We start from the raw sequence: 19,143 nt of genomic DNA on the forward strand, positions 1-19,143 counted from the left end.
CAAAATATTTTCCAATTAACTAAAAATTTCAATCTCTCATCAAGTTTTGATGAACGATTAAAATGATTTAAGAGTAACAATCTCTACTCAAAACTAGGGCCAATACTTTGACATCTTATCCTAGGTTTACAGTACTGCTACTAAAGTCTGTTTCACATAGAATCTGGTCAGGTAAAATAGATCATTTCTCCGCAAAGAAATAACGTACAACAAAAGTAAAAATGTCATTTTGTAGGGTTTTTATTGCACTTTAAGGATAAAAATACATAAAAATCATTCGTCAGCTTTTCGAATGAATTTTCGAACTTTTTTTTGTGATACCACCCATCATTTTCTGCACAGTACTGCTGGTTACCTCATTCGCCATCTTGTTCCACCACTTTTCCATTTGAGCGGGTTTTTTCATGGTTCTGCCACATTTCCCTTAACAATTGCCCAATATTTCTCGATGGGATGATTGATACTTTTTTCAACAAAATCGATCTTGTTCTCCTTATACCACTTAACGACATCCCGGCTGTAGTAACAGCTTGCCAGGTCCGGCCAGAACTTCACCGGACCTATATGTGGAACCGAATGAAGTGGGACCCAGTGATGAAAATCTAAGTCTTCTTCCCACAACTACAGATCCCTTGCCAAATCATCAACTTACGAGCAAATTTATCTGCGAAAACAAACTTGAATCTACCCGCAACATTCCCTTTACGCTTCGCAAGGTAAAATTTGTTACCGGGTATTTGTCCAAAATCCATTTTGACGTAAGTTTCGTCGTCCATCAAAATGCATCCGTTGTACTTGGTCAACACATTCTCGTACAACTTCCTTGCCCTGGTTTCGGCAACCAGGTTTTGTTTCAGCGTCCTGTTGGGGTGTTTGCTGGCATGATACGACCGCAAGCATTCTCGCAAACAAATTCGTCGAGCTGTACTGTGGTTCGTCTTGATTTTTTTCGCCAAATCAAGCAAGGAGATTCCAGGGATGGCTTCTGGGAGCACTGGTTACAACCAACGCGCCTTTTTCTCGGAAGAAAGTTTTAAGTGAATTCCTATGGCATCTACGTGTTGTGATTTGGTTAATCGATGACCAGGTAGAAAAAAATTAGCTAGAAGCTTACAAAAAGTGTAACTAGATGGAGTTGGTGCAGGGTCGAATGGTGAAAGTTGGAATCACTACAAACGCTCCCTGAAAATAATTGTTTGTCTTCATTTAAGATGCGTAGAATCATTTCAAAAGAGTATTGGAAGATAAGTATACATTTTTTAGCTTCTATCAAAAAACTGGTATGAATTCTATTTAATCCATCATAATAAAACCAAACATAATTCTTATATAAAGGCCCGTTTCCAATTTGCGAAAGATTCGATGAAACGTTTAACGATTTCCAACAACAGAGCGCACTAGTTATACTTCTCCTAATCAAAGCTTCGAACCCCGCTTAGTTAACAGAATATAGACAAAAAACGTAAAATATGGTTCGTGTACAAGATCGGGAATCGATTTAAGCTTTTCGATTTTAATCGTTCATCAAATGTCTTGTGTTGCCAAATTCTTAGAAAAAAAAATCACCAATTGGCTTTAGTAAATTATAAGCTCTTAAAAAAAATCCTGCATTGCTGTCCCAATATATTTCTTATTAAATTTCTAATGAATAGGAGCTATACACATGTAAAGTGCTATAACAGGAATCTTTAAGTTTCATCATATACTTTATTCATATTGGATACTGTATCAACATAGTTTTAAAATTTGTTCAGAATGATTCTAATTGCTAGTCAAAAAGCTAAAAAGATCTTTCTACACTAAACGTCTTATTCTTCTTTCCTTATAGCCTATATCCACTGTGCAATTCAGTGTTTGTATATATTGATAGTTTATAATATTAATATGAGGCATAGATTAGCAACGCATCGATTTATTTTCATAAAAACTCATTCAAAATAACCTTTATTCAAATTTTGAAGTTTATAAAATATATCAAGATTTTTGAATGATGATGATGTGTTAGAAGGCATTTAGTGTTTTCCTTGTAGCAGTGAAAGAATTTTCATCAAAAAATAATTTCGAGAATAAGATCATAAAAAAAACAAATCACACTAGTCAAAAGTGTCTCCTGATCATATCCTATCATCCAAACCTCCAAACCAAAATTGTTTTGCTAGGATGCAGAGGTGACCTCGGTCCTAAAGCATGAATTTATATTCTATCATCCTATTCTCTTATTTTCCTCTCTATCTATTGACTACTAGGACGTGGCCGGCGCCGTTATTGACGTTCAAAGAGAGAGCATCAGTTTTGTACATTGTGAATGTGCGCCAGACACCATTCATTTGACCTCTGAACAAAGTTGATGGCCTCGGTCAATCACGGAATAGCAACCATTGGTGATGTTCAGTTATTTCTACTGAGCCACGCCTGATAACATGGTTTTCGAAATGCTTTTATTGTAGAAAATGAGAGACGAACAATGATATCAGCTTTATTTTTTTTTTTTTTTCTTTTTTTAAAACGAACACAAACACATACAGGGTCTCAATGAAACTTGATGTTTCCTCGAAGAGAATCCCTTTTCTTAATTCTAAGCGTACATCTTTCGAGGATATGATGGCTAGCATCTTACAAATGCTAAAACCACCAACCCACAGAAAGTGTACTATGTGTGCCGTGACCGGGACTCGATCTCATACCCGCTGGCTTAGAAGACTGGAAGGCTATCCTCTACGCCACGGGCTGCGGCAAAGCTTATCAGTTTATATCAGGTCATTAAAAGAAAGATGAAATTTTTCAGTAAAATTATTTTGTAAAATTTAATTATATAGCATTTCGGGTTCAATGGTTCAGGTGGATGTGAGTAGTCAATCAAGCTAAGCTAAACTAAATCACGCAAGGAGATTCCAGGATTATTGTGAACTGATCGAATAACCTTTGCTTGCAGCTTCCGGTCATATGTTTCACTTTTACGCTTGGTTTGCTTAACTCGATCCACCGTAAGGGTCTCCCGGTAACGTTGTAGCACCGAATTTACAGTCGATTTTGGATATTTCAGGAATTTCGCGATCTTTACCCCTTACCACGTCGATTTCTCTGCGTTCCATCGTCGATAACTTTTGACTGACTGCTTCAATCTTGATGAAATTTTCACCACTAAGTAAACAAACCATCCGGATTAAAACACTGTCAATAGGATTCGCGATGTGACAACTAGGGACATGAAAAGATGCGACCAGCTTCTATGTGAAACAGACTTTAGCTCTCTAGGTGAGATTTCCTTCCTACAAACCGATCAAAGGAAGGATGGGAGAGACCGTACAGAGTGTCAACTGAAGGACCACCCATTTATCGCAAATCAGTTCACTTTATGAAAGCTCAAATCGTAAATGCCGTATAAACATATTCTCTACTTTTTGGAGACATATTTCCGAATTGACTAAACTGCTCAAATTTTTTTGGGTAAAGCATGTCGTAAATGAATGATAGAAAATCACTCAATACCAACGCGTTTACGATAGTTTTTAAAAATGTCTTAATATTCGATTTGGATTATCAATTCTATAACAATTTCATGTTAGCTGGGTGGTGAATAAAATATATTTTAATGAAATCACTCATTGATGGACGATAAAACGTTATTGAAATTCATCGGCTTTCTGTGAATTTTTCCTCAAATTAAATTTGTCCTTCAAGTCTCATTTTTTTTTTCCTGCAAATGGAGGAATGTTTTTAAGTTCTGTTAAAATTTTTTATTTTAGTCGTTTTAACATCTTTATGTCATTCTCGACTTCATATCAACGATGCAGTTGGCGGTCACCAGGGCTGAAAAACAAAAAAAATCGCTCAAATGTCAAATTGGATTAAATCGCCGACTAGTGAGTAGCTAACTAATGTTGTTTCATTAGAATGATAAATCTTAAAACTTTTTTTTAAGTTTTTGAGAGAGTCTTGCATTGAACAGGTTTACAAATTTCACCAAACTGAGCATGCCTTATCTATAAAACAATAGTTTTGTTGATTCTGTTTGGTTCAGGCACAAGTTTTTATCTTAAACGATTACAACTGTTTCCAAAACATGCTATTTTTTTTTAAATATGTCTGTATTTGTATCAATTCATCATTACATTTATATGACATTATTACATTAAATCAGGTGTTCAGCTCAGTAATGAACTGTTCAGAGCCCTATAGTTAACTAGATAATAAAAATTTATTTATAAGATTTAAATTTGCTGAACGCAATCAAGTATTTAATGTAGGAGAACATCCTGTAATGGCAAAAATATTTTAAACTTAATATTAAACAATATCCTAAAACTAAACTAATTATAAAGAGAACGAATCTCTGCGATGGAAGACTGCATCGATTTTCCTCTGAAGTTAGAAATGATTTTGTTGGCCATCTCTTCGATAGATTCAATTCCCGCAATGAAGATCTTCGGTGCTGTGCCAAGGTGGAAGCCGCAAAATCATTTTCAGAACCTTGTTCTGAATCCTCTCGATGGCTTTCTTCCTCGTCGCGCAGCAGCGATTCCAAAAAGCTCTAAGTTTTCTGTCTAAAAGTAAAAAAATACTGCAAAAATGCTGCAGAAAAATTTCTATTTGCCTGAGCTAGGGCGGTCAGTCATTGAAAAACTTATCAGGTACAACTATGGAACGAGGCTGGGTCATTCGGCCGAAAGCCATTCGGCCAAAGGACATTCGGCCGATGGACATTAAGCCGAATGGGTTATCAGGCCAAATATGCCACTAGGCCGAATGGGTTATTCAGCCGAAGGCTGTTAGGCCGAAAGGACGCAAAGTCGAAAGGATCGTAAGGTCGAATGGTCATTTGGCCGAATGGACATTGAACCGGATGATCGTTAAGCCGAATGTATGCCAGGCCGATAAGACATATTAATGTAGGGTCCGACATTCGGCCGAATGCCGATAGGCTGAAACATGATAGGCCGAAGGTCGCTAGACCGAATGGGTTATTTGGCTGACGGATGTTCGGCTGAAAAGGACACTAGGCTGAATGGGACATTTGGCCTAAGGTTATTTGGCCGAATTTCGTTTGGCCGAATGGACGATAGGCCGAATTTTGTTTTGCCGAATGGACGATAGGCTGAATGGTCGTAAAGCCAAATGGTCGTAATGGGGAATGGATGATAAGCCGAATGGTCGTCACGCCGAACGGAGGCTAGGCAAAAAGGTCGTTAGGCCGGATGGTCATTAGGCCGAATAGTCGTTAGGCCGAATGGACGTTAGGCTGAATGGTCGTTCGGCCGAATTTATGCTAGGGCTACAAGACATATTATCGCTTTTTTACATGTTGGGCCGATCGGTAGTTAGGCCCAACGGTCGTTAGGCCGAATAGCCATCAGGCGGAATGGTCATCAAGCCTAATGGATACAAGACTGGATTCGACCATTCGGCTTTGCGGCCATTCAGCCTATCGACGATTCGGTCTGACGACCATTCAGCCTTACGATGTTTCGCCAAATAATATTCGGCCAAATAACATTCGGCCAAATGTCCCATTCGGCCTACTGTCCAATTCAGCCGAACATCCTTCGGTCTGTTAACCCATTCGGCCTAGCAACCTTCGGCCTAATTTCTATCGGCCTAACATCTCAAAAAATAAAATAAAACAAAGACATACACCGTCTTAGCCGATTAGGGCTTTACAGACTGAATAAATGACGTGGACAACTTAAGATTAACATTTAACACCCAGTACCGAGATGGGAATCGAACCCATGCCATCACTGGACCAGCGATTACCGTCTTACCACGCAAACCACTCGACCACCGAGACGAACTTCGCCTTCGGCCGAATGTCCAGGCCCCGTTTGATGTTTACATTTGGGTTAGAACTCACGGACTTCGGCTCAGGAGGTGGCTGTTTGTCAACTGGGCTATAGCACAAGCTGTTGCGCAAGCATGTCGAAATCACTGAAGCAGTGGTCGGAAAATCGCTCAAGAAAAGCAATCAGGAATGGTTTCTAGCTAGAATGATGCTACCTCCGAGTGCTGTGATACGCACGTGGTAAAAGTACCCATTGAATATATGTCGAAAATCAACACTAACTTGATACAAGAAGATATACCATGCCCCACCGGAGGCTACCGTTGCTATTCGTCACGTGGCTAATCGACGGTGATCGACATACTTGGTGATACATTTTGAACGTCGCTCCCTCAATCATTCCCGAACGTCTATCCTCGCATCATTGTTGATAATGCTTGTTATTGATAGACGATCATAAATGTTTCAAAAGGAAAAATCTGAATAAATACCAGGACCACATGTTCAAAAAAGCTGTAGCACATGCTGGACAGTTCATTGCGGTTACCTAGTCATGATTTAGTCCTTCCAGGCAAAACGAAAAATAAAAAATCATCTGATAGCCTACATAGATCGCTCAGAACTGATACATATCAGTTATGATCCTAAAGGTTGAAAGTCGTTAGGGGAAGGAAATCAGCATCGAGACGTTCGTTGCTGATAGTCTGCGTCCTTTTTTACCTCATCATGTATCGCAAAAGTGTTTCAAATACAGAAGCGTCGTTGTCATGCATGATTGTTTGTATGATTTGGTTGAAGAAGGAAAATTTGACTGCTTTGATTTTTTGGCTCTGAATGTAGTCAAGCATGGCTCAGTGAAAATGATTGATTTTCGGAAGCATGCACTGAAGATCTATAACTTCACAGATTTTAAACCAAATTTGGTCAAAGTTTAAGTTTTCATCATATACATTAGAACATTTTTTACAAATTTTATGGATTTTAATTTAAATATATTTCAATACCACAAATTGGATTTCTAAAACTTCTAGAAAATTTCATAACTTTGGAGATGTGAAATGCTTATTTTCAAGTAAAATAATCTGCTCTATTTATTGATGTTTGGCACAGTTTTACTATATAATTTCTGAAAATAGCATTACAGTGAATTTCTTAGATTATTTGGTCAAAATTAAGAGTTACAGATATTATTTGGTCAAGAACTCGAAATTTTTGTCGACGATTTTGAAGAGTCATGTCAATTAAAAATTAAGAGGCGTTCACTCAGGCTTTGTTATCAGCATCAAAATGTTTCATATTTTGTTTTTTTTTTTGTAATAATTTAGTGTTAACAGAACTAGCCTTTGCAGCCTTTTTTCCCAGCTTTTCATTTCTTTGTACATAAATTTACTACACTGTTCAGTAGAAACCTAATGAATTCTTTCAGTTTCTTAGTCAGTAACAATGGGGAAGCTAATGGCAAAAGTTCGAACATTAAAGTTCGCTGGTTTCTTGAAAAATACAATGAAAGCAGTCGATGGCAGTCCTTAGCCTGAAACGTTTGCTTCCGAAGAATTGTAACGTTTCCAAAATCAGTAAGGTACTATTTTCCCATGGAGGCAGCATCAGGAAAAAATAACGAAAAACTCCACCAAGCATACCGGCTTAAATTTGTTCCTTTTCCCATTGCGGATAACCTCACACAAATAAGATTTTTCCGGCAAATTTGCACCACTTTTTATGAGGACGTTGTATATGTGTGTATGTGTTCTCGCTCAACCTTATTCCGGGAGCCCGCTGTTTGCTTCCGGAAACGGATAAGGAAAAAAGCGCGCGCGCTCGTCCCATTTTCCCGGCTGGAAACATTTGATTCGTTTAACGGGCTATACTTCATGTTTTTTCCTGGTATGCACTTTTTTCCATACCGGGGGAAGAATAGATTTGAATCCCCCTGCTCAGGGAAGTTGGGTTGCGAATGATGGCCAAAAAACCACTGCTGCCGCCGGTATTAAACTTTATGTCGAACCTTTGGAGACGTTTTCACTTTCCAGGTGCAGTTTTTCTCCCTCCTGAGGCATCAGTTGACGTTGGCATTTGCATCTGAAAAGAGAAACACGATAATGGAAAACGTTAATGGTGTGAACAAATTTTGAAATGGGGTTGTTGACACGGTTATCATTGATATTGTTAAAAAAAAATTGTATTTTTACTGTTTTAATTACTTTTTAACAGAGAGAATACTTAGTAAGTTTATATAATGTACCACGTAGTTTAGTCATCTCCAATTAAATGACTCCTATAAACTTCAACGCAAAGAAAACTAATTTACCTTCATGTCAATTTATGTCCAAAGTGTAAATTTTCTGAAGATCTAATGGCGATAGATAATTAGGTATGACTTGGTTGAGCACAAAAAAGTTTCGTCTCACTGAGCCCTCCATTCGCCGCGTGGTTGCCATTAATGAAATTATTGTAATTAGGGAAGGTTTCAGTCTGACCTTTTTTAATTGGATCTTTTATATTCCGTTTTTAAGATAATTTGTTGGTTTTTTTTCTAACCAAAATTTTTGTAATTTTTGTAATTTTTGTAATTTTTGTCATTTTTGTCATTTTTGTCATTTTTGTCATTTTTGTCATTTTTGTCATTTTTGTCATTTTTGTCATTTTTGTCATTTTTATCATTTTTGTCATTTTTGTCATTTTTGTCATTTTTGTCATTATTGACATTTTTGTCATTTTTGTCATTTTTGTCATTTTTGTCATTTTTGTCATTTTTGTCATTTTTGTCATTTTTGTCATTTTTGTCATTTTTGTCATTTTTGTCATTTTTGTCATTTTTGTCATTTTTGTCATTTTTGTCATTTTTGTCATTTTTGTCATTTTTGTCATTTTTGTCATTTTTGTCATTTTTGTCATTTTTGTCATTTTTGTCATTTTTGTCATTTTTGTCATTTTTGTCATTTTTGTCATTTTTGTCATTTTTGTCATTTTTGTCATTTTTGTCATTTTTGTCATTTTTGTCATTTTTGTCATTTTTGTCATTTTTGTCATTTTTGTCATTTTTGTCATTTTTGTCATTTTTGTCATTTTTGTCATTTTTGTCATTTTTGTCATTTTTGTCATTTTTGTCATTTTTGTCATTTTTGTCATTTTTGTCATTTTTGTCATTTTTGTCATTTTTGTCATTTTTGTCATTTTTGTCATTTTTGTCATTTTTGTCATTTTTGTCATTTTTGTCATTTTTGTCATTTTTGTCATTTTTGTCATTTTTGTCATTTTTGTCATTTTTGTCATTTTTGTCATTTTTGTCATTTTTGTCATTTTTGTCATTTTTGTCATTTTTGTCATTTTTGTCATTTTTGTCATTTTTGTCATTTTTGTCATTTTTGTCATTTTTGTCATTTTTGTCATTTTTGTCATTTTTGTCATTTTTTTCATTTTTTTCATCTTTTTCATTTTTGTCATTTTTGTCATTTTTGTCATTTTTGTCATTTTTGTCATTTTTGTCATTTTTGTCATTTTTGTCATTTTTGTCATTTTTGTCATTTTTGTCATTTTTGTCATTTTTGTCATTTTTGTCATTTTTGTCATTTTTGTCATTTTTGTCATTTTTGTCATTTTTGTCATTTTTGTCATTTTTGTCATTTTTGTCATTTTTGTCATTTTTGTCATTTTTGTCATTTTTGTCATTTTTGTCATTTTTGTCATTTTTGTCATTTTTGTCATTTTTGTCATTTTTGTCATTTTTGTCATTTTTGTCATTTTTGTCATTTTTGTCATTTTTGTCATTTTTGTCATTTTTGTCATTTTTGTCATTTTTGTCATTTTTGTCATTTTTGTCATTTTTGTCATTTTTGTCATTTTTGTCATTTTTGTCATTTTTGTCATTTTTGTCATTTTTGTCATTTTTGTCATTTTTGTCATTTTTGTCATTTTTGTCATTTTTGTCATTTTTGTCATTTTTGTCATTTTTGTCATTTTTGTCATTTTTGTCATTTTTGTCATTTTTGTCATTTTTGTCATTTTTGTCATTTTTGTCATTTTTGTCATTTTTGTCATTTTTGTCATTTTGTCATTTTTGTCATTTTTGTCATTTTTGTCATTTTTGTCATTTTTGTCATTTTTGTCATTTTTGTCATTTTTGTCATTTTTGTCATTTTTGTCATTTTTGTCATTTTTGTCATTTTTGTCATTTTTGTCATTTTTGTCATTTTTGTCATTTTTGTCATTTTTTTCATTTTTTTCATTTTTGTCATTTTTGTCATTTTTGTCATTTTTGTCATTTTTGTCATTTTTGTCATTTTTGTCATTTTTGTCATTTTTGTCATTTTTGTCATTTTTGTCATTTTTGTCATTTTTGTCATTTTTGTCATTTTTGTCATTTTTGTCATTTTTGTCATTTTTGTCATTTTTGTCATTTTTGTCATTTTTGTCATTTTTGTCATTTTTGTCATTTTTGTCATTTTTGTCATTTTTGTCATTTTTGTCATTTTTGTCATTTTTGTCATTTTTGTCATTTTTGTCATTTTTGTCATTTTTGTCATTTTTGTCATTTTTGTCATTTTTGTCATTTTTGTCATTTTTGTCATTTTTGTCATTTTTGTCATTTTTGTCATTTTTGTCATTTTTGTCATTTTTGTCATTTTTGTCATTTTTGTCATTTTTGTCATTTTTGTCATTTTTGTCATTTTTGTCATTTTTGTCATTTTTGTCATTTTTGTCATTTTTGTCATTTTTGTCATTTTTGTCATTTTTGTCATTTTTGTCATTTTTGTCATTTTTGTCATTTTTGTCATTTTTGTCATTTTTGTCATTTTTGTCATTTTTGTCATTTTTGTCATTTTTGTCATTTTTGTCATTTTTGTCATTTTTGTCATTTTTGTCATTTTTGTCATTTTTGTCATTTTTGTCATTTTTGTCATTTTTGTCATTTTTGTCATTTTTGTCATTTTTGTCATTTTTGTCATTTTTGTCATTTTTGTCATTTTTGTCATTTTTGTCATTTTTGTCATTTTTGTCATTTTTGTCATTTTTGTCATTTTTGTCATTTTTGTCATTTTTGTCATTTTTGTCATTTTTGTCATTTTTGTCATTTTTGTCATTTTTGTCATTTTTGTCATTTTTGTCATTTTTGTCATTTTTGTCATTTTTGTCATTTTTGTCATTTTTGTCATTTTTGTCATTTTTGTCATTTTTGTCATTTTTGTCATTTTTGTCATTTTTGTCATTTTTGTCATTTTTGTCATTTTTGTCATTTTTGTCATTTTTGTCATTTTTGTCATTTTTGTCATTTTTGTCATTTTTGTCATTTTTGTCATTTTTGTCATTTTTGTCATTTTTGTCATTTTTGTCATTTTTGTCATTTTTGTCATTTTTGTCATTTTTGTCATTTTTGTCATTTTTGTCATTTTTGTCATTTTTGTCATTTTTGTCATTTTTGTCATTTTTGTCATTTTTGTCATTTTTGTCATTTTTGTCATTTTTGTCATTTTTGTCATTTTTGTCATTTTTGTCATTTTTGTCATTTTTGTCATTTTTGTCATTTTTGTCATTTTTGTCATTTTTGTCATTTTTGTCATTTTTGTCATTTTTGTCATTTTTGTCATTTTTGTCATTTTTGTCATTTTTGTCATTTTTGTCATTTTTGTCATTTTTGTCATTTTTGTCATTTTTGTCATTTTTGTCATTTTTGTCATTTTTGTCATTTTTGTCATTTTTGTCATTTTTGTCATTTTTGTCATTTTTGTCATTTTTGTCATTTTTGTCATTTTTGTCATTTTTGTCATTTTTGTCATTTTTGTCATTTTTGTCATTTTTGTCATTTTTGTCATTTTTGTCATTTTTGTCATTTTTGTCATTTTTGTCATTTTTGTCATTTTTGTCATTTTTGTCATTTTTGTCATTTTTGTCATTTTTGTCATTTTTGTCATTTTTGTCATTTTTGTCATTTTTGTCATTTTTGTCATTTTTGTCATTTTTGTCATTTTTGTCATTTTTGTCATTTTTGTCATTTTTGTCATTTTTGTCATTTTTGTCATTTTTGTCATTTTTGTCATTTTTGTCATTTTTGTCATTTTTGTCATTTTTGTCATTTTTGTCATTTTTGTCATTTTTGTCATTTTTGTCATTTTTGTCATTTTTGTCATTTTTGTCATTTTTGTCATTTTTGTCATTTTTGTCATTTTTGTCATTTTTGTCATTTTTGTCATTTTTGTCATTTTTGTCATTTTTGTCATTTTTGTCATTTTTGTCATTTTTGTCATTTTTGTCATTTTTGTCATTTTTGTCATTTTTGTCATTTTTGTCATTTTTGTCATTTTTGTCATTTTTGTCATTTTTGTCATTTTTTGTCATTTTTGTCATTTTTGTCATTTTTGTCATTTTTGTCATTTTTGTCATTTTTGTCATTTTTGTCATTTTTGTCATTTTTGTCATTTTTGTCATTTTTGTCATTTTTGTCATTTTTGTCATTTTTGTCATTTTTGTCATTTTTGTCATTTTTGTCATTTTTGTCATTTTTTGTCATTTTTGTCATTTTTGTCATTTTTGTCATTTTTGTCATTTTGTCATTTTTGTCATTTTTGTCATTTTTGTCATTTTTGTCATTTTTGTCATTTTTGTCATTTTTGTCATTTTTGTCATTTTTGTCATTTTTGTCATTTTTGTCATTTTGTCATTTTTGTCATTTTTGTCATTTTTGTCATTTTTGTCATTTTTGTCATTTTTGTCATTTTTGTCATTTTTGTCATTTTTGTCATTTTTGTCATTTTTGTCATTTTTGTCATTTTTGTCATTTTTGTCATTTTTGTCATTTTTGTCATTTTTTGTCATTTTTGTCATTTTTGTCATTTTTGTCATTTTTGTCATTTTTGTCATTTTTGTCATTTTTGTCATTTTTGTCATTTTTGTCATTTTTGTCATTTTTGTCATTTTTGTCATTTTTGTCATTTTTGTCATTTTTGTCATTTTTGTCATTTTTGTCATTTTTGTCATTTTTGTCATTTTTGTCATTTTTGTCATTTTTGTCATTTTTGTCATTTTGTCATTTTTGTCATTTTTGTCATTTTTGTCATTTTTGTCATTTTTGTCATTTTTGTCATTTTTGTCATTTTTGTCATTTTTGTCATTTTTGTCATTTTTGTCATTTTTGTCATTTTTGTCATTTTTGTCATTTTTGTCATTTTCATTGTCATTTTTGTCATTTTTGTCATTTTTGTCATTTTTGTCATTTTTGTCATTTTTGTCATTTTTGTCATTTTTGTCATTTTTGTCATTCTTTTTGTCATTTTTGTCATTTTTGTCATTTTTGTCATTTTTGTCATTTTTGTCATTTTTGTCATTTTTGTCATTTTTGTCATTTTTGTCATTTTTGTCATTTTTGTCATTTTTGTCATTTTTGTCATTTTTGTCATTTTTGTCATTTTTGTCATTTTTGTCATTTTTGTCATTTTTGTCATTTTTGTCATTTTTGTCATTTTTGTCATTTTTGTCATTTTTGTCATTTTTGTCATTTTTGTCATTTTTGTCATTTTTGTCATTTTTGTCATTTTTGTCATTTTTGTCATTTTTGTCATTTTTGTCATTTTTGTCATTTTTGTCATTTTTGTCATTTTTGTCATTTTTGTCATTTTTGTCATTTTTGTCATTTTTGTCATTTTTTGTCATTTTTGTCATTTTTGTCATTTTTGTCATTTTTGTCATTTTTGTCATTTTTGTCATTTTTGTCATTTTTGTCATTTTTGTCATTTTTGTCATTTTTGTCATTTTTGTCATTTTTGTCATTTTTGTCATTTTTGTCATTTTTGTCATTTTTGTCATTTTTGTCATTTTTGTCATTTTTGTCATTTTTGTCATTTTTGTCATTTTTGTCATTTTTGTCATTTTTGTCATTTTTGTCATTTTTGTCATTTTTGTCATTTTTGTCATTTTTGTCATTTTTGTCATTTTTGTCATTTTTGTCATTTTTGTCATTTTTGTCATTTTTGTCATTTTTGTCATTTTTGTCATTTTTGTCATTTTTGTCATTTTTGTCATTTTTGTCATTTTTGTCATTTTTGTCATTTTTGTCATTTTGTCATTTTGTCATTTTTGTCATTTTTGTCATTTTTGTCATTTTTGTCATTTTTGTCATTTTTGTCATTTTTGTCATTTTTGTCATTTTTGTCATTTTTGTCATTTTTGTCATTTTTGTCATTTTTGTCATTTTTGTCATTTTTGTCATTTTTGTCATTTTTGTCATTTTTGTCATTTTTTGTCATTTTTGTCATTTTTTTCATTTTTGTCATTTTTGTCATTTTTGTCATTTTTGTCATTTTTGTCATTTTTGTCATTTTTGTCATTTTTGTCATTTTTGTCATTTTTGTCATTTTTGTCATTTTTGTCATTTTTGTCATTTTTGTCATTTTTGTCATTTTTGTCATTTTTGTCATTTTTGTCATTTTTGTCATTTTTGTCATTTTTGTCATTTTTGTCATTTTTGTCATTTTTGTCATTTTTGTCATTTTTGTCATTTTTGTCATTTTTGTCATTTTTGTCATTTTTGTCATTTTTGTCATTTTTGTCATTTTTGTCATTTTTGTCATTTTTGTCATTTTTGTCATTTTTGTCATTTTTGTCATTTTTGTCATTTTTGTCATTTTTGTCATTTTTGTCATTTTTTGTCATTTTTGTCATTTTTGTCATTTTTGTCATTTTTGTCATTTTTGTCATTTTTGTCATTTTTGTCATTTTTGTCATTTTTGTCATTTTTTGTCATTTTTGTCATTTTTGTCATTTTTGTCATTTTTGTCATTTTTGTCATTTTTTGTCATTTTTGTCATTTTTGTCATTTTTGTCATTTTTGTCATTTTTGTCATTTTTGTCATTTTTGTCATTTTTGTCATTTTTGTCATTTTGTCATTTTTGTCATTTTTGTCATTTTTGTCATTTTTGTCATTTTTTGTCATTTTTGTCATTTTTGTCATTTTTGTCATTTTTGTCATTTTTGTCATTTTTGTCATTTTTGTCATTTTTGTCATTTTTGTCATTTTTGTCATTTTTGTCATTTTTGTCATTTTTGTCATTTTTGTCATTTTTGTCATTTTTGTCATTTTTGTCATTTTTGTCATTTTTGTCATTTTTGTCATTTTTGTCATTTTTGTCATTTTTGTCATTTTTGTCATTTTTGTCATTTTTGTCATTTTGTCATTTTTGTCATTTTTGTCATTTTTGTCATTTTTGTCATTTTTGTCATTTTTGTCATTTTTGTCATTTTTGTCATTTTTGTCATTTTTGTCATTTTTGTCATTTTTGTCATTTTTGTCATTTTTGTCATTTTTGTCATTTTTGTCATTTTTGTCATTTTGTCATTTTTGTCATTTTTGTCATTTTTGTCATTTTTGTCATTTTTGTCATTTTTGTCATTTTTGTCATTTTTGTCATTTTTGTCATTTTTGTCATTTTTGTCATTTTTGTCATTTTTGTCATTTTTGTCATTTTTGTCATTTTTGTCATTTTTGTCATTTTTGTCATTTTTGTCATTTTTGTCATTTTTTTCATTTTTGTCATTTTTGTCATTTTTGTCATTTTTGTCATTTTTGTCATTTTTGTCATTTTTGTCATTTTTGTCATTTTTGTCATTTTTGTCATTTTTGTCATTTTTGTCATTTTTGTCATTTTTGTCATTTTTGTCATTTTTGTCATTTTTGTCATTTTTGTCATTTTTGTCATTTTTTGTCATTTTTGTCATTTTTGTCATTTTTGTCATTTTTGTCATTTTTTGTCATTTTTGTCATTTTTGTCATTTTTGTCATTTTTGTCATTTTTGTCATTTTTGTCATTTTTGTCATTTTTGTCATTTTTGTCATTTTGTCATTTTTGTCATTTTTGTCATTTTTGTCATTTTTGTCATTTTTGTCATTTTTGTCATTTTTGTCATTTTTGTCATTTTTGTCATTTTTGTCATTTTTGTCATTTTGTCATTTTTGTCATTTTTGTCATTTTTGTCATTTTTGTCATTTTTGTCATTTTTGTCATTTTTGTCATTTTTGTCATTTTTGTCATTTTTGTCATTTTTGTCATTTTTGTCATTTTTGTCATTTTTGTCATTTTTGTCATTTTTGTCATTTTTGTCATTTTTGTCATTTTTGTCATTTTTGTCATTTTTGTCATTTTTGTCATTTTGTCATTTTTGTCATTTTTGTCATTTTTGTCATTTTTGTCATTTTTGTCATTTTTGTCATTTTTGTCATTTTTGTCATTTTTGTCATTTTTGTCATTTTTGTCATTTTTGTCATTTTTGTCATTTTTGTCATTTTTGTCATTTTTGTCATTTTTGTCATTTTTGTCATTTTTGTCATTTTTGTCATTTTTGTCATTTTTGTCATTTTTGTCATTTTTGTCATTTTTGTCATTTTTGTCATTTTTGTCATTTTTGTCATTTTTGTCATTTTGTCATTTTTGTCATTTTTGTCATTTTTGTCATTTTTGTCATTTTTGTCATTTTTGTCATTTTTGTCATTTTTGTCATTTTTGTCTTTTTGTCATTTTTGTCATTTTTGTCATTTTTTGTCATTTTTGTCATTTTTGTCATTTTTGTCATTTTTGTCATTTTTGTCATTTTTGTCATTTTTGTCATTTTTGTCATTTTTGTCATTTTTGTCATTTTTGTCATTTTTGTCATTTTTGTCATTTTTGTCATTTTTGTCATTTTTGTCATTTTTGTCATTTTTGTCATTTTTGTCATTTTTGTCATTTTTGTCATTTTTGTCATTTTTGTCATTTTTGTCATTTTTGTCATTTTTGTCATTTTTGTCATTTTTTTCATTTTTTTCATTTTTTTCATTTTTTTCATTTTTGTCATTTTTGTCATTTTTGTCATTTTTGTCATTTTTGTCATTTTTGTCATTTTTGTCATTTTTGTCATTTTTGTCATTTTTGTCATTTTTGTCATTTTTGTCATTTTTGTCATTTTTGTCATTTTTGTCATTTTTGTCATTTTGTCATTTTTGTCATTTTTGTCATTTTTGTCATTTTTGTCATTTTTGTCATTTTTGTCATTTTTGTCATTTTTGTCATTTTTGTCATTTTTGTCATTTTTGTCATTTTGTATTTTGTCATTTTTGTCATTTTTGTCATTTTGTCATTTTTGTCATTTTTGTCATTTTTGTCATTTTTGTCATTTTTGTCATTTTTGTCATTTTTGTCATTTTTGTCATTTTTGTCATTTTTGTCATTTTTGTCATTTTTGTCATTTTTGTCATTTTTGTCATTTTTGTCATTTTTGTCATTTTTGTCATTTTTGTCATTTTTGTCATTTTTGTCATTTTTGTCATTTTTGTCATTTTTGTCATTTTTGTCATTTTTGTCATTTTTGTCATTTTTGTCATTTTTGTCATTTTTGTCATTTTTGTCATTTTTGTCATTTTTGTCATTTTTGTCATTTTTGTCATTTTTGTCATTTTTTGTCATTTTTGTCATTTTGTCATTTTTGTCATTTTTGTCATTTTTGTCATTTTTGTCATTTTTGTCATTTTTGTCATTTTTGTCATTTTTGTCATTTTTGTCATTTTTGTCATTTTTGTCATTTTTGTCATTTTTGTCATTTTTGTCATTTTTGTCATTTTTGTCATTTTTGTCATTTTTGTCATTTTTGTCATTTTTGTCATTTTTGTCATTTTTGTCATTTTTGTCATTTTTGTCATTTTTGTCATTTTTGTCATTTTTGTCATTTTTGTCATTTTTGTCATTTTTGTCATTTTTGTCATTTTGTTTTGTCATTTTTGTCATTTTTGTCATTTTTGTCATTTTTGTCATTTTTGTCATTTTTGTCATTTTTGTCATTTTTGTCATTTTTGTCATTTTTGTCATTTTTGTCATTTTTGTCATTTTTGTCATTTTTGTCATTTTTGTCATTTTTGTCATTTTTGTCATTTTTGTCATTTTTGTCATTTTTGTCATTTTTGTCATTTTTGTCATTTTTGTCATTTTTGTCATTTTTGTCATTTTTGTCATTTTTGTCATTTTTGTCATTTTTGTCATTTTTGTCATTTTTGTCATTTTTGTCATTTTTGTCATTTTTGTCATTTTTGTCATTTTTGTCATTTTTGTCATTTTTGTCATTTTTGTCATTTTTGTCATTTTTGTCATTTTTGTCATTTTTGTCATTTTTGTCATTTTTGTCATTTTTGTCATTTTTGTCATTTTTGTCATTTTTGTCATTTTTGTCATTTTTGTCATTTTTGTCATTTTTGTCATTTTTGTCATTTTTGTCATTTTTGTCATTTTTGTCATTTTTGTCATTTTTGTCATTTTTGTCATTTTTGTCATTTTTGTCATTTTTGTCATTTTTGTCATTTTTGTCATTTTTGTCATTTTTGTCATTTTTGTCATTTTTGTCATTTTTGTCATTTTTGTCATTTTTGTCATTTTTGTCATTTTTGTCATTTTTGTCATTTTTGTCATTTTTGTCATTTTTGTCATTTTTGTCATTTTTGTCATTTTTGTCATTTTTGTCATTTTTGTCATTTTTGTCATTTTTGTCATTTTTGTCATTTTTGTCATTTTTGTCATTTTTGTCATTTTTGTCATTTTTGTCATTTTTGTCATTTTTGTCATTTTTGTCATTTTTGTCATTTTTGTCATTTTTGTCATTTTTGTCATTTTTGTCATTTTTGTCATTTTTGTCATTTTTGTCATTTTTGTCAATTTTGTTTTAGTTTTTTCTTATTTTCGCGTCATTTTTGTGTAAATTTGTTTTAATTAAGAAATATTTTTGTTTCTTTTGTTTTATTTCCTTTTTTAAACCAGTAGCCTTTGTATGCAAATTACCTATCCCAGTGGCCAAATTTCCTGCAATCATTGGTCGTAATTGGCCCACCAAAACCACTTTTGGCGAATCCCGTCTAACAGATGTCACCTGGCGCCGATCTAAAGCAATAACTGTCAGCCTATCGGCCCAACGAAATGCTTGCAAATTCTAGCCGACGGATAAATCCATACAAAGAAGAAGTGGATTCATCCAGATCGCTGCTGCCTCGTCCATCTAGTTTTTTGGCAAGTTAGTCTCCTTTTCAGCCAAAGGATACGCAAAATCTGAACCTAACGTACAGCATCCCGAGGAGATTGACAGTGATTTATCCCCCCCTGGCCAGTTCCGTCGCAGACACGAAATGGAATAGGATAGATGTCATCCAAAGACCCGAAAAAATACATCAGCTGCCATCCGTTGACCAATGTCAGTCGAAGTTTTTGGAGATGTTTTTCTTCTTGATGACGAACATTGAGGTTTTTACATTTTGAACTCCTTTTTGGCACATTGTCTTTCGAATAGGGAACATCATAAAGGGTTCGTTTTTCTAGAGATAGCGGCCAGTTACTCATGATAACTTTTTATGCTACGATGTGAT

At 29.6% G+C, this 19,143-nt stretch overlaps 1 long non-coding RNA gene across 3 annotated transcripts in view; it reads right to left on the reverse strand.

Annotated features, from left to right (window-relative positions):
• Positions 1-19,143, reverse strand: part of LOC129755688 (uncharacterized) — a 45,195-nt gene that overhangs the window by 17,423 nt on the left and 8,629 nt on the right. Inside the window, exon 1 of one of the 3 annotated variants that reach the window (XR_008739304.1) lies at positions 7,785-7,863. The exons of 1 other annotated variant lie outside the window; for it this stretch is intronic. This is a non-coding gene — a long non-coding RNA (uncharacterized LOC129755688). Of the gene's footprint in view, positions 1-7,683; positions 7,864-19,143 lie in introns of those variants that run through there. One more of the 3 variants, XR_008739303.1, reaches the window with a different exon arrangement.

Source organism: Uranotaenia lowii, chromosome 3 (genome assembly GCF_029784155.1).
Source record: "Uranotaenia lowii strain MFRU-FL chromosome 3, ASM2978415v1, whole genome shotgun sequence".
Classification (NCBI taxonomy): domain Eukaryota; kingdom Metazoa; phylum Arthropoda; class Insecta; order Diptera; family Culicidae; genus Uranotaenia; species Uranotaenia lowii.